The sequence below is a fragment of the Parasteatoda tepidariorum genome, chromosome 1, assembly GCF_982258835.1.
Source record: "Parasteatoda tepidariorum strain Cologne lab strain chromosome 1, Ptep-v5.0, whole genome shotgun sequence".
Classification (NCBI taxonomy): domain Eukaryota; kingdom Metazoa; phylum Arthropoda; class Arachnida; order Araneae; family Theridiidae; genus Parasteatoda; species Parasteatoda tepidariorum.
Genome location: NC_141755.1, coordinates 8,925,511 through 8,940,473, shown reverse-complemented (window position 1 = coordinate 8,940,473; position 14,963 = coordinate 8,925,511). Strand labels below are relative to the sequence as shown.

Sequence of the window (14,963 nt, the reverse complement as noted above, 5' to 3'; positions counted from 1 at the left end):
TTGTAAAATTTAAAACATTCTTTATTGATATGAGATAATTTAATTAAAAATTATGGGATTTATTTTAGGACAAATTTATTGTAATATACAGTATATAAATTAAAATTTATTTATAACTATGAAAAAAAAATGTTTTATTAAGAACATACTTTTTATGTATCATATTATTTTGTTACAGACTTTTACATGTTTTGTTTTGCATTTTAAATAATACAAGAATCAATTTAAAAAACAAAACATTTATTGTCAAGTGAAACATTTAGAACATTATTCATTTTCATTTCTTATTTTTTAATTTCTTTCATAAAAACAGTATTGCATCTCTTTCCTTCTTCACCAGACAAACCCTACAGGATTATACGAAATATCTGAAATAAAAGAAAGAAATCACTTTCATGATAAAATTTTACCAACACGTTATTAGAATAAGAGAGATTAAATACCATTAATTTGAAATCATTTAAGTCCTTAGGTATCCCCTTTAAACTTATTTTAAGTTTGACAGATATTTTGATTAGAGTTCTAAGATTATTCTATACACTAATGAAAGATGGCAGGTATATTTGGTTTTGTAGTTCTTATGTTTGGATTGAAATTTGTTTTAAGAAAAATAGATTGTATTTATGATCGAAGACTATTAAAAATTTATGTATATTGAAAAATTAGTAAGGTACACTTACATACTTACTGTCATTGTAGAAAAGCTAAGTATCAAAATATAAATGTGAAGTATAAATAAAAAGTAAAGTATCATTAGTAAATCATCACACACACACACAAAAAAAAAAGAATTGAGGGGATGAATGTAGAAACAGACAAGGAGATTGGAAATTTGCATTTTAGATTTTCAAAAATTAAAAGAATTCTTAGGGAAGAATAAAATAATTAATTCACAAATAATTATAATAATAAAAAAATTTCAAATAATCGGACACATGCTTTTACAATCAACAGTAATAAAGTTTAAAATTTGAAAATAAAGAAATATAATCATTATTATATTTTATGTTATAATAATGTAACAAAGTTTGGCGAGTTGCTTGGCGAATATTTCAAAGTAAAGCTTTTCGCCAGTATAAATCTTTACATATATAAAAATAGAAATTATTTCTATTTAAAGTAATTAAAACTTTGATCGGAACAAATTATAATAAGTTTTAATTTTATTAGCTTAAAATAAATAAATATTCTAAAAGAAAATTTATCTAGAAAATAGTGTACTATACTCACCGATACTAAAATGATGTGCAGGTTCCTGTTATGGTAGTACATCAACTGCATTGAGATGGTTATTTCATCGTGTGAAAGTATTTTTAATGCTTTGATTTTAAAGAAAATGTTATTAAACTAAAAAACTGTTCCGTTTCGTCTATAAAAAAATTTCATCCGATCATACTCTTCACCAACGTCGCCGCCATTTTTATTTACATTTGTATACGTCATCACATAAAATTGAAACGTCATAAAAGCAAACGATCTGATTGGTTCATGAAAGAAATTGCCTGAACGGTTGCAGATATTTCGTGCAACCGTGATTTCTATATCACACGAGCAATTTTTGGAGAAATTTCACTTACAGTTGCACTTACACTTGCAGTTACACTTGCAGTTGCACATATTTTCTCTCGTGTGATATAGCCATAATACCTGCGATTTCTATATGAACAGTCATTCAGTTACTCTAGAGACGTCGTTAATGTAGCACGTAGCATTGCAACGTTCCTTCTTTATTGTGGCTAATTAAATTTAAAAAAGAAAAATGCTTGATATTATTTCTTATGCAAACGAAAACAAAATGGTATCTCTTTTTATTATAGAAGGAATATCCAAAACACATCGGAAAAATATTTGTACATTATCAGAAAAAAATATGTATATTCTGATAAGAGTTAAAATCTAATGCCCGAGAAATAGTATTACTAAATTTAATGATATAACATGAAAGGCCCATTTAAACTTTACATTCTATAGTTTTAAGAATCATATTACTTCAAAAATTAAAATGAACAAAAAGTATACATAAGCCTCATAATTTTATGAAATTTAATTTTGTAAACAAAGTTTTTTGACAGCAATTTTTATCAAAAAATTTCAAGTTTCAATAAAAATCATTATTTAGAAACTAAGAAACGTAAAATAAAGAATGCTGACGAAACAAAAACAAAAAAAAAACAATTCTTTTTTGTCGTCATTTTTAGTGCTACGAAAATTCGTCTTTGGGATTTGCCAAAAACAAAACAAGATGCAATTTTATTTTTTCAGGAGGGAAATATTTTACCGAAAAAACGAAAATGTACCAATTCCCACAACATAAAACTTTATCTTGGTAAACGTACGTTTTGTAAATGTTATTTCATTTGGAATCTTATTTATCAGAGTTTATATGGCGATATGATTGTTTTGAATATATGCTAAACTCTATATCGGCTCATTTTCCACCGAAATCCGATTGACTATTTTGATTTTAAATAAAGTGTTTTATTTTATGAATTGTCGCAAAAATTTTAAGTGTAGATTGGCGGCACTTAAAAACCTCCAAATCTGTAGCGGCGGTGTCGTTAATACGTAAGTACCGAATTTTTATTCCATACTTTTCTGAATCATATTACTTCAAACATTGGAATATACAAGATGTATACATAAACACATAATGTTATACCATTTAATTTTTCAAAAAAAGTATTTTGAGAACAATTTTTATCAAAAAATTATAAACTAAAAAACGGAAAATAAAGAATTCTTAGGATAAAAAAACGATTTTAAGAATTCTTTACATTGAAATAAAAACGTTCATATTGTTTCTTTTTTTATTATTCTTATAGTTCTTAATCAGACGTAAAAAACCATTCTGTAGAGAACCATCATCAAATGAAAAAAAAATATTTACAAGCACATTTTTTATTGTAAAAATCATTGCACTTACCTGATTTATAATTCCCGGAGTCTTCCAAAATGATAAGTTCCTTGTTTGAAAACTTTATTCTCAAATAAAAGATACATAGTTTATCCCTTCATTACTTTTAGATAACATACTACACAGCAAAATTTTATAATTGATATGAATTTGAATATGTAGCTAAAAACAGAATAGCTGAATTCTAGTTGAACTTATTCTTTCAAAACTAAAAAATACTTACCAAGAAAACGATTAAAATTAATTAAGAATCAGCACAAATGACACTATTTGAAGTAACTTGGATAATTTTTTATTGTTGTTTTCCAAATTATATGGATACAGAAATATATACTATTCTATAACGAAGAAGAATATGCTATAACTATTACAATTCTGTATGTTCTGAATTCATATTTATTCACTGCAATGACGAAAGCAATGTTGACTTCACTTTAACTCGTAATGAATTGAAGACAGAAGAAATGCATTTTACCTTAATACACACATCTGTAACAGTATCCGAAATCGGAAGTCATCAGTTGCAAGTTCGTTGATAATAGAAATTAAAAATTATTGAGGAATTTTTCTTCAGATGTTTGGCGTGTTCTGTTCCTGAAAGATTTACTAATATTCTGGAGATTTTTTTCAAGTTCTTCGGCCTTTTCCTTAGGAAAATTTTGTTTCTTATTTGCTGCTAAAAAATGGCGTCTGATTCAGTCAATGATTTTGATGGAACTAAATGAAAACGTGATAAATTAATGTCTGATATTTACAGGCTCCCGCTAGACGGCGTACTCTAGCGTTGCGATCGCGAATACTTTTATGACTTTTATTGTTTTTATGCTAGTGAGAACCAAAACAATATGGAAATGAATGAGGGAAAACTGGATCCTACCACGTGATTTCCCGGCCAATAATAATGTAGCGTTAAACGTTTAACGCAACCTTGTTGGAAGTCGCATAAGAAGTATAACTTCAAAAATAATTTTAGATATTTTCTTATGACATTGCACTGTTTATGCTACAAACACTAAAACTATTATTACTGAAAAACATATATTGACATTCCCTTATTGTAATTTTTTTTTCTTCAAAATTTTCTTACGTTAGAAAATAAGTATTTCAAACTTTCTTGACGAACTACTATTTTCTTCAATAATAAAAAACACCAAAACAATATTGATAAGATTATTTATGAATAGGTTCATTATTCAGCATTAAAAAATAGTTCTAAAATTTTTCTCATGAGAGTTTATTTTTTTTCATTGTATGAATACTATAAATCACATTACTGAAATGTAATAACATTTCCTTAAAGGTGAATTTTCTTTCTTAGGAACTTTCTAGAGTAAATACATCTGTGCTGTGTATCAAATGTCCATGAAGAAACTGACGTTCAATAACGTTCTCCTTTCATAGAAAGGAAATTGTAGAAGTTTTCTTGAAACCAATGTGCCGAAGAAACTGGAAAACTTACACATTCCTTATTGCATAGACAGAAAATGGAAATGTCGCTCACTAAAGAATATATTACATATCTTTCTCCAGTTAGACAGGATATTCTCATTTCGTTTACGAAATTCTTCTGAAATGGTTTATTTTCTAAGTACTTCCATTAGATGTTGGTTTAGTGTTTTTTACGTTATTTGTTTAGAAATCAGTTGATATTTTCGCTAAATGTGTGGTACAGAAGGATATCTTTTATTTTTTTTAATTCTTTTTATACACTCTTAGATACCTTGCACTTAATTTAGAAATGTTTGCTATTCGTTTTTTCTCTCTCTATTTTAGATGAATTAAATATTAATAAGGTGAGTTAAAAGATCATGTGAGTAACAGGTCAACAGGTGAGTAACAGGTCAAAAGATGTAAGAATTTCTATAAAATGATCCGGATCAAACTACGGTATAAAGTATCGTTACTTTGGTTGCATCATCTATAAAATCCGTTTTAAAATGATGTTCATTTTTACCGTAACGTATTATATCGTAATTTTTACAGTAATAATTATCATAAAATCATTGAACCATTCTAATTATATCAATGTTACTGTAAAAATTACGATATATCAGATTTTTTTTAATTCCGTAATCTGGTAAAAATGGATTTTACGGTGCAAAATACCGGCCCTCTGAGTGCAGGTATTTTTTTTACTGTAGTTTGATCCGGAATTTTTTATAGTGTACTTATTTTAACATGTAGGTTTGAACACTTTTTACTTCGCTACCTGAACATATCTCCCATGGTAATCTTTCATTCTGAATTTGACACAATTTGAGTTATTGAGATAAATAGTTTAGAAGTTATAAGTGTTTTGTGTATAAAAAACAAGTACATAGTATATTTCTGAGTCTCTTACATTGCAGTATAAACAATTGAGGTATTGTATTCTGAATCTGGTAAATTTTCAAACTGTTTTAGAGTTATAAGAGGGTTTAAATCTGAGTAATTTACTCTTTATTCTACTTATTACAGAGATACTGTGTGTTTATGTTTAAGACTGAGTTACGTTAAGACTAAGTTACAGGATACTGTGTATTTATGTTTAATTTTTCTTTTCATTTTTATTGCGAAATTTCGAAAACTGAATGAATTTAATTTCTTGTACCATTTCTTTTCTACGTGACCTGACTTATTTATGTCTATTGTTTAAAAACGATTTGAATCGTCTAATCTAGCTGAATGTTTAAATGTTTTAAATATACTAAATTAATCGGCTCGGCGAGGTGATAAAATAAATATAATTCTTATCAATTAATTCAAATATTTTAAATAAATTAATCCATTATCAATCTTATATTATATGTCACCCAACACTAAATAGTCAATAAAAATCAGACTACATGCTAAAACTTTTTCTATCAAATAAGAAAAAATATTTTGTTTCAGTAGAGCTCGACAGATGTCGCTGCCTGGTAAGAAATAAAACCAAGATTGAAAAAGAGATGGTGTCAGGAATCGTAGACTATCTTTATTGGAAATGTCAATCTTATCTGTTTATTCTTTGAATCTTTCCGTTCATCTCAAGTTCAAGTTTGTTATTTCTACTATAAGACACTATCCACATCGCTTTGACACGTTAAATATTAACTGAACGAAACGTTGCTGTTTTGCACTGTTTTTCATTGTATTGGGCACAAAATTCTTTCCTTTTGTTATGGGTAGAAGTATATAAACATATTGATACATCCCTAACCATAGTTAAATAGATATATTTTTAAATATGGATTCTAAATGTTATTTATTATTTAACTACAATAAAATTAAAAGTAAGTTTTAAGTAAAAAAAGAAACAATAGAATATTTTCAAAAAAATTTCAGTTTTGCCTTTATTATTTTTTTAAACCTTAAATATCAGTTTTTGTTTAATGGCGAGTGCTAAGCTTAAAGATCTTAAATTTTCCCCCACAAGATTTATTTAAGGTTGTTGTTCGAAGTTCTGTCGCCAAGCAAAATAAAAGCCCCATAGATTGAATTCCTTTTATTTGAAGTACAGCTTTAATTTTGTATTATTGTACTACTCCAAAGAATTGTTTGGAGCCAAAAAAAGGCTAACATATTAATTTTATAAAAACATTAAATTTTTTATGAAGTTGACAATATGGCAGTATTTACCAAGATAAATGAAAACTATTTAAATTAATGAACATTTACTTTTACAACACTCCAAACAGCACAGTGAAGGATTATTAATTCAAATATTCGAAGAACTTACAAAACTCGTTCAATCTAAAAAAATAATGGATTTTCTTTACATTGAAATTTTGCACCATTTTCATCATTATAATAAAAGGTAAATATGGCCACTGACTAATTATGGTCAGAGAGTTCTAAAAATATATTATTTGCTAAAAAGCTTTTTTTTTCATATGTAGTGGCTGAACCTTCAAAGAACTGCTTACTGCTGCCGGCTCGCTCTGACCACAGTACTGACGTAAAATATTCTCAGTGGTAAACGGATCATGGGTTAGAATCCCCTTGACATTAGGCAACCGTGGGAGGCTTTCGTAGTTTACCTCTTCATATTACACAAATACTGGTTACATACTTCAAAAAAGTCCTGAACGAAGGCTAGTTTGTCCCAATACTTGATCCAGGAGTGCCTTGTCTTCTGGATTGGGTTCAAGATTAGAAGACTATGGAGTTGAACATTGATAGTAGTTAACTCAGAATTGGGTCGGCTGCTCAGAGCTGTTTATAAAATAAAATATAAAAAGGAACAGCAGAGCATCGCATGAGAAATAGTAACTCGTATTTAAATGCAGGGCTAAAGAGAATAGAAGGGCTGATTCACTCCTTTGAAGTATCTCTCGCCGCGCCGATCCTCCGACGTCACTCTAGTGACGTCACTTTGGCGCAAAGCTCGCACTTTTACTTCAAGAACGGAGCGTTTGGCCTTACTAGCTCTAACTAATATTGGATAATTTCTTTTTGCGAGATATTCTGAGACATTTGTTATTTTCTATAATTACTTTCCTCAGTTTTTGCAGTGAATTTACAAGAATTTAAAACTATTATCGAAATGCCAGTTTGCGCGATTACAACTTGCAAAAATTCTGATACAAAAACAAAAGGAAAAAGTATAATTTTTTCGCGTGTTCCCTAAAGTAAATGAACAACTATGTAAAGAATGGATTCCGAAATGACACAGTTAATATAAAACAGCAATACGTTTATTCTGTCGTAAAGAACTTTTATAAAAATTCATTATCTAAATAGAAACCGCCTCGTTACTTCATCAAGAAAGGCAGGTGAAAAGAATTAAAAAATGGATAAAGTCAAAGAAAATTAAAATGTAAGTAAAAAGTATAAATAAAATATATAGTATATAGTTGAAATTCTCCTAATTTCATAACATATTTTTTAATGTAGTTATTCTAAATATTTATGATTTTTTTTAAAAATTATATTCTCTTCAATTTAAATATCTATAAATTATATCATCGTAAATTTAAATGTCTATAAACAATTGTAAAATTTCTAATGTCATTATGAACCTAAATTATTATTTTGTTTCAGTAATTAGCGTTTAAGGTTGATGTTTCCTAATGATAAAGTATGAACAAATTGCTATTAACGACAGATTTTAAAATCAGGGATTCTAAATTTAACTTAACTTATCGTTATAAAAGAATATGTAGATAAAAAAAGTGTCGATATATGCCTTCACATTTCTTAATAGTTAAAGTTAAAACTGAACTTTTTAAAATAAAGTATTTATCGCGTCATTTTCACCAACTAGCAAAACATTTTCATAAGTTTAAAATGGTATTTTTTTTAATATAATGACCAAGAAAGTTTTTTTTGAACTATGTTTATGAACGGAAATAATGTGTTAATTACGTAAAGTTTGAAGGCTAATAACCAGAAAAAGTCTATCCGATTTTTACAAAGAGAAAGATGCAAAGTTATCATATCTTTGCTTGCGATCTCCGAGATCTGTGGATACAGTGACGTCATGAGGAGGGAAATCGTAGCTTCAGCTCTAAGAGCGGAGTGAACTAGCCCTTGTATTCTCTTTAGCCCTGATTTAAATGTCTCTCTCTCTCTCTCTTACATGCATCTCCCATAATTGAATTATTTGAATATTATCTCCTATAAGAGATAATATTCAGATCTCTTATAGGTGATGCTTACATATGAGTCACTAGGGAGATCTGATCCAAAGACTTAACCAGCATGGTTTTCATCATCATCATGGTTCAGTAATTTACATGGTGGTGTCACAGCACAAATAATTTAAAAATCAAATTAAAATATTACATACTAATAAAAACTAAACTTTCAGTTAATCCTAATTTGTAACAGATATTTATAACTTATAAAACCAATTTATCATCTGACTTAAATACATCGTCAAACAAATACACTTAGCACTTCGAAATCGGGAGATGCTTTTGTAAATAAATGAGTATTTTTTGTTTGATTTTATTAACTGAAATGTGCTTTGTTAAAACCAATTAGCAAATTTATGAAGTTTTTCGTGTTTTTGAAACACGAACATCAAAATACTTTTACGTTTAAAAACGTTTTAAAAATACTCTCAACCTTAAAAAATTAAATTTGTTCACCAGGTTCAACTGACTGCATTTCAAGGAACATAAATTAAAATAGCGTATCACCAAAAGGGAAAAAAATAATTTTTCATTCAAAAATCACTTGAAATTTCAATCATTATAAATTATGTTTTTTTTTTATTTACACTTTTAAGAAATAATATTTAAGAACATTCAAACATTTCCTTCTAACCTTTTGCCATTTTCGTATTTGGGAAATAAATCTTTTCTCCGTAGATGTGGTATCGGGAAAAGTTCCTCAAAGAAAGGCAATAGATAAAGATAAGATGGATAAAACGCGTTATCCTCCCATAATTACCGTTTAATTGCAGAGGAGGCCAGAACGTAGCATTCATGGTGTGAGTTACGTCATTACGGGGTATTCTTACCTCGCATTTGGCAACAGTAAAAGTAGGGAATTCGATCATTAGTGACATCTGGTTACCTCAAAAAAATATCTATTGCTGAAAGCTTTCGCCAAAGTAAGTGGGAGAAAAAACGAATTTCAACGCGATTTTGAAAGGTCTTTTGAAATTCATGCGATACCATGGATTTCGGTTATAAAGGAGATAATGGAAAATTTCTCGACTTTAGACTGTATGCTATATTGCCATGTGCAGAAGTCTGTTGTATTATTAATGTGCCTTAAAAAAATGGCGGAAAAAGAGGTTATAAGGATAAGTAACAAACACATTTTATGAGATTTAATATTGTGTTATAGTACGTTAAGCTTAATCCGTGAATTAAGCAGTATTTTTTAAAGTTTAATTTCTGATAATTGCGCTTGAACAGCTTTCTACTGTTATATTCTTCACAGCCATAAAAATTATACTAAATTATTTACTCAACATACTATTTCATTAAATACATACAAAATGGGGAATTATTTTCATAAAAATTACTATTTATGATAAAATAGTAACGACAAAATGTTTGTAAATTAAATATGGAGAAAAAAATTCTATTATGTTTAAATTTGGTAACTTGCATGGCCAATTTCAGAGTAGCAGTACCATAATTTAATCTGTTATTATAATTCTGAAAATATATATTTGCCAGATGATAATAAGTTAAATGGCAGAAATATCAATAAAATGGTGCGTAAATGTAAAGAATAGAATTATCTAGATTGATTAATTTTTAATAATTTTATTCATCTTTTAGAACAGCTAAGCTCTATTTTGATCATTGAGCTATATTTTTTGCGTTATCTAAACATAAAGTATTCTGAAACAACCTGTTGTAGGTAATGCAGTTATAGAAGTTAAGGCTTCGCAATGACGTGACGAATGGCTTGATAATAGGCAATGTGGTCAGCATTGCGCATTATGTATTATCAATATTTTTAAAATAACAATGAGCACTTATTGTTAGAACGAAACAAGAATAGGCGGGTTGAAAAAACAATTTTTTTTTTTATAAATGCTCATAACAAGAAGATGAAAAAATATTTGTTGCATGTCTGTCCTATGACTCAAAATTTTTGTTAGATAGTGAAAAATCACTTACAGTGCGCAAAAAAACGAAAGAAAACAGGAGCTACCCTGAATAATAATAATAATAATAAAATAATAATAATGAGTTTTAATGTTCAAAGTTTGGATCGCTTTCCTGACAAAGCTACTGGGACCATTTTTCCTTGATTGCATCTACTCCTTACCTTTTGGGGGTCAGAAATCCAAATCCGTCGGAAAAAAGGTTTGTTTTTTCAGAGAAAGTACATTTTTGCGTCTGATTTCATAACTTAAAATATGGCATACACTAATTAAATAGCATATTGGAAGCCACTCCTTCGAACTAATAAGATTGAGACTTAGAATGTGAAGATCCGATCTTTAGATCAAAAGTTATTCAGGTTAACCGAATTTTTTTCCGCACGGTACAGTTGATAGAAGTATTCGGTTAAATTTTTCATAAAAGAGTTTCCATGAAATGATAAACAATCTAAAACTATCTGAATAAACAATCTAAAAACCATACCTTAATACTTATCAAAGAGTAACAAAAATTTGATTGCCATTTTGTCGCTATAGGTTTTTGCATGGTATTGCTAAATTTTAGGTAGCATTTTGTGATTGAGTAATTATTTAATCTCAGGAGAGATTTTTATTGTTATTTAAAATATCTTTTTAAAAATAGCAATATTACAGAGGGCGTTTTATCCTTCAAATTGTTTTGGAGGGGATCTATCCTTTTCATTGGTTATGTTAATATCGTTTTCTTTCAAGGATGTGCTATATATATATATATATATATATATATATATATATATATATATATATATATATATATATATATATATATATAAAATTTATAAAACTCCTTGAAACTCCTAGGATAGTGCTGATGATGGATTGCTGATTATCTCTGACGTAGATTTAGTGTGACTTCAACTCCGGACTTAAAAAAAAGTGCAACCCCGATACACAAAAAACAGTATGTGTAAAAGTTGCGTCTTAAACCAATAGTTGCCAATCATGAAAAGCGACGATTTACGGGAGCGAGAAATCATCGATGGTCTAAATAGTATTTAAATAGTATTTACATCATTTATTTTTCATTATTATTATTACTATTCCAAAATTCCTATGTTAAAGGTCCAGCAAAGTAGGTCATTACAATGAGAAAAATTGGCTGTCTACGAATTTAATCTTTTACTTTAAAATAATTTCATTTAATCATTTACTTCAATCATTTTTGTACGTTTGGCTAAGTAATGAAAAAAGTATAAGTTTCCTCTTAGTCTATTCCAATTTAATTATTTTATTTACTTCTTACGAAAAAAGGGATAAACTAATTTCTCACCTTTATTTTGTACTAGTATATTGTTATTGTGATGCAGTTTTTTTTTTATGTATTACTGAAATTTTTAAAAATATTTTGAAAGAGCCGAAATGTATTTATTTCTTTTGTTAAAATACCTTCTCCGATCTCTCCTTTCATTATTTTTGAATGTGTGACTTAAGAGCTATTAAAAAAATTTATGGTCAAGTGAAACTCATTTATTTCATTTACGACTTAGTTCTCCCCATGGAAAACTATATTAACGAAGTAAGATTTTAATGATGCAATAGGATACTGCAGATGATGCTTTCTTTAGAACAAATAGCACTCATTTATAAACATTTCGACAAAAATATATTTAAAGAGTTTCCTTTTACACTAGTGGAAATAATAAAGTCGGTCCAATATTATTTAATGTTTTTCTTCAGTTTAGTTTATAGCTTCATGGTTTCGTTATTCATAATGAAAAATAAATTTAGCTTGATGATTTGCTATTTTTTTTATTACTATAGATTGCATAAAAAGCTATTATTATAAAAAAACATTCATTTGAAATAAGTACATGTGGTATACGTGTTTGTAAAAACTGGACAATCGAAAGTCTCGTGGTCGGAAGCCGAGCTGCACCTAGGGTATCGGGAACTGGAGAAAATTTCCTTTCACTTCGGATCTATATCAAAATTTTGGAAGTGGCCTCCCAAATAAGTGGTGCTGCCATCTATCCGGGAGGTTTTGAACTAGGACGTGCTTTTACCCTTGCGGTGCTCTGTTGTTAAACGAAAGGCGCACCTTCCTAACTTAATTTGCAAAGGCAAATTATGCTTGACTTGTTTAAGTGTCGTAAAAGACTACAAAATAAATGAATGAATTCAAAATAAAAATGTTTTATATTTGAGCAGGTAGCAACATATAAATAATTTGAACTCTTATTATGAGAGGTTCTAGGAAGTTGTTGAAGATACATCACATTAAAATGCAAAGTAATGTTAACTCAAAAATTGTACGCTTCTATACGTACTTTTAATATCTCATAGCTTCTAATCTAGTAGTCGTATAGATATTAGATTAGCTTAATTTGATATAGGGAAAAAAGATTTATAACTAATAATGCTTCACTTATCTCCACAGCTGCTCTTAGTTTTTACATCCTTTTGATCAATTATCGATTCATTTTTCAGTGAATTCAAGATGGTGGTTAAGGATTTCCTCAGTCTTAAGGGAAAACTTTAGATATCCATATTAGATGTTCCTAATTATTTCAGTTTTCAACTACACTGCAAAATATTTCGTATCAAATCATGGTAAAAGGAACTGGCACCTTAGGTACATCATTCATAAGATTAATTTTACTGTAAAACTCATTTTTACAGTAAAAATTTAAACAGCTTATTTTACAGTACTAACTATTTAACTACAGTGATTTTACAATAAATATTACTGTTAAAATTGCTGCATAACAGGTCTTTTTGTTTCGTAAAATTTTACTGTTTAAAACACAGTAACCTGGATGCCGTTACTTTTTGTCGCAATTTGATTAATTTTTTACTGAGTACTTAAGAAACTTGTCTATCAAAGTCACAGTTGAAGTAGCAATTATTTCTATTTCTTTCGAAACAACAAAATGAATTAACTTTACTTAAAATATATTTATTCTAATTTATATTTCCGATCTTCTCGTTTTATTTGTCCAAAGGGAAATAAATATTGTTAAATGACATATTTTTAGGCATAGAGATAGATAATTCCTAATATTTGGATCAAACTTTTGGTTTTTATTAATCTTGTAAAATGAGGTATTTGAATTTATTTGTTTCTGCTTCAAATATTTATATACTTTTACAAAATTAATGCAGATCGAAACTTCTATTAATGTAACAAACTGTTTTTAGGTGTTTAAGATTTTAAAAATATATAATATTTTGGTCTTAAATTTATATTCGAATTATTAATTATTCAGAAATATAAGTAACTAGTGGGCTGCACCCCCTGCTTGCTAACGCTCACCAACCCCCGAAAATTGCTACGCAATCTCATAGGGTTTGCTTCGCAAACCATGCTCGCTTCGCTCGCTACTAACTTAGGTACATTGCAAATACACAAAATTTTAAGAATTGAAAACATTCATTCAAATCCATATAACAATTTTTTTTTTAAAAAAAAATTGCATCTTTCTAGTAAATACTAAGTCATTAAAATAAATTTGAATTCAAATAAATGACATGTAATTCGTTAAACCTATTAGAAATGTGCTATAGTATAAAATCTTAAAGCGTAACAACACGACTGAGACTCATTTTTCAATGAATAACTAATAACAATAATAAAACAAATAAATTCGTGATATAAATCAAAAATCGTCAAATGAATTCGTAATATAAAAATTCGTGAAAAAAAGCGCTTTCGACAAAATACTGAAATAGAGATCTATCGACAAAGACTACTCACTTCTGCCTAGCTTAATAGTATGAGATTGCCGCAGCTGATGCTCTCTCAGGTTATTTCAGTTTTCGTTTTTAAATGCGCTATATGTTGAGCCACCTCAGCTAGATTTGGCATGTGACATTTTTAGCGGCAATCATTGGTCGATTTTCTAGCGTTGCCATTCGGAGAGTTGTAATGAGACTTTTTTTTGTCGCCGTGTAAGAGAAATATATATATAGATGATTAAACAAAATTAACTGGCAATTCGTGATTTTTTGTGTGCAAAAAGTTGGGAATCTACGATTATATTTCAATATTCTTTCATTTTTATTACTATTAATGCTATAATGAATATTAAAATCTTTCGTTAATTGCCATCAAGTCTTCAATGTATCTCAGTAAAAATGAAAATCTCTCGTTTATTTATTTTTTTTACTTGTAATTGTTAAATGTTGTGTTTATTGTGCTGAAATTGTGAAGCCCGTCAATATTTAGTGTTTCCATCTTTCATTTAAAAAGGAAAGACGTTGAAAAGTCTTTTAGTCTAGCGTATTAATTTTCTTTCCGAGTAAAGTATTTCGTTAAAACAGAAGCAACTTAAAAGTGATGAAAAACGATTTTCGTGTGTATAGTTTTTTTCGTTTACTTTTACGCACTAAGATGAGTGTTCATTATGAAGAGTCAGAAGTTTTTTCATAAAATTCACAAAAGACATTCATTTCTTGGTTTAGAAATCTCTTTGGGAAAAGAGAAGAATAATTAAACGACCCAAGAAAAAAGGAAAAAATAATAAATGTGTGAACATA

The 14,963-nt window shown here is 28.3% G+C and overlaps 1 long non-coding RNA gene across 1 annotated transcript; it reads right to left on the bottom strand.

The window, feature by feature from the left end:
- Positions 1 to 223: 223 nt before the first annotated feature.
- Positions 224 to 1,639, bottom strand: LOC147816271 (uncharacterized). Its single transcript, XR_015432472.1, has 2 exons — positions 1,231 to 1,639; positions 224 to 368 (listed from the first exon to the last, which is right to left on the bottom strand). It is a non-coding gene; the product is annotated as an uncharacterized LOC147816271 (long non-coding RNA).
- Between the last annotated feature and the right edge of the window lie 13,324 nt (positions 1,640 to 14,963).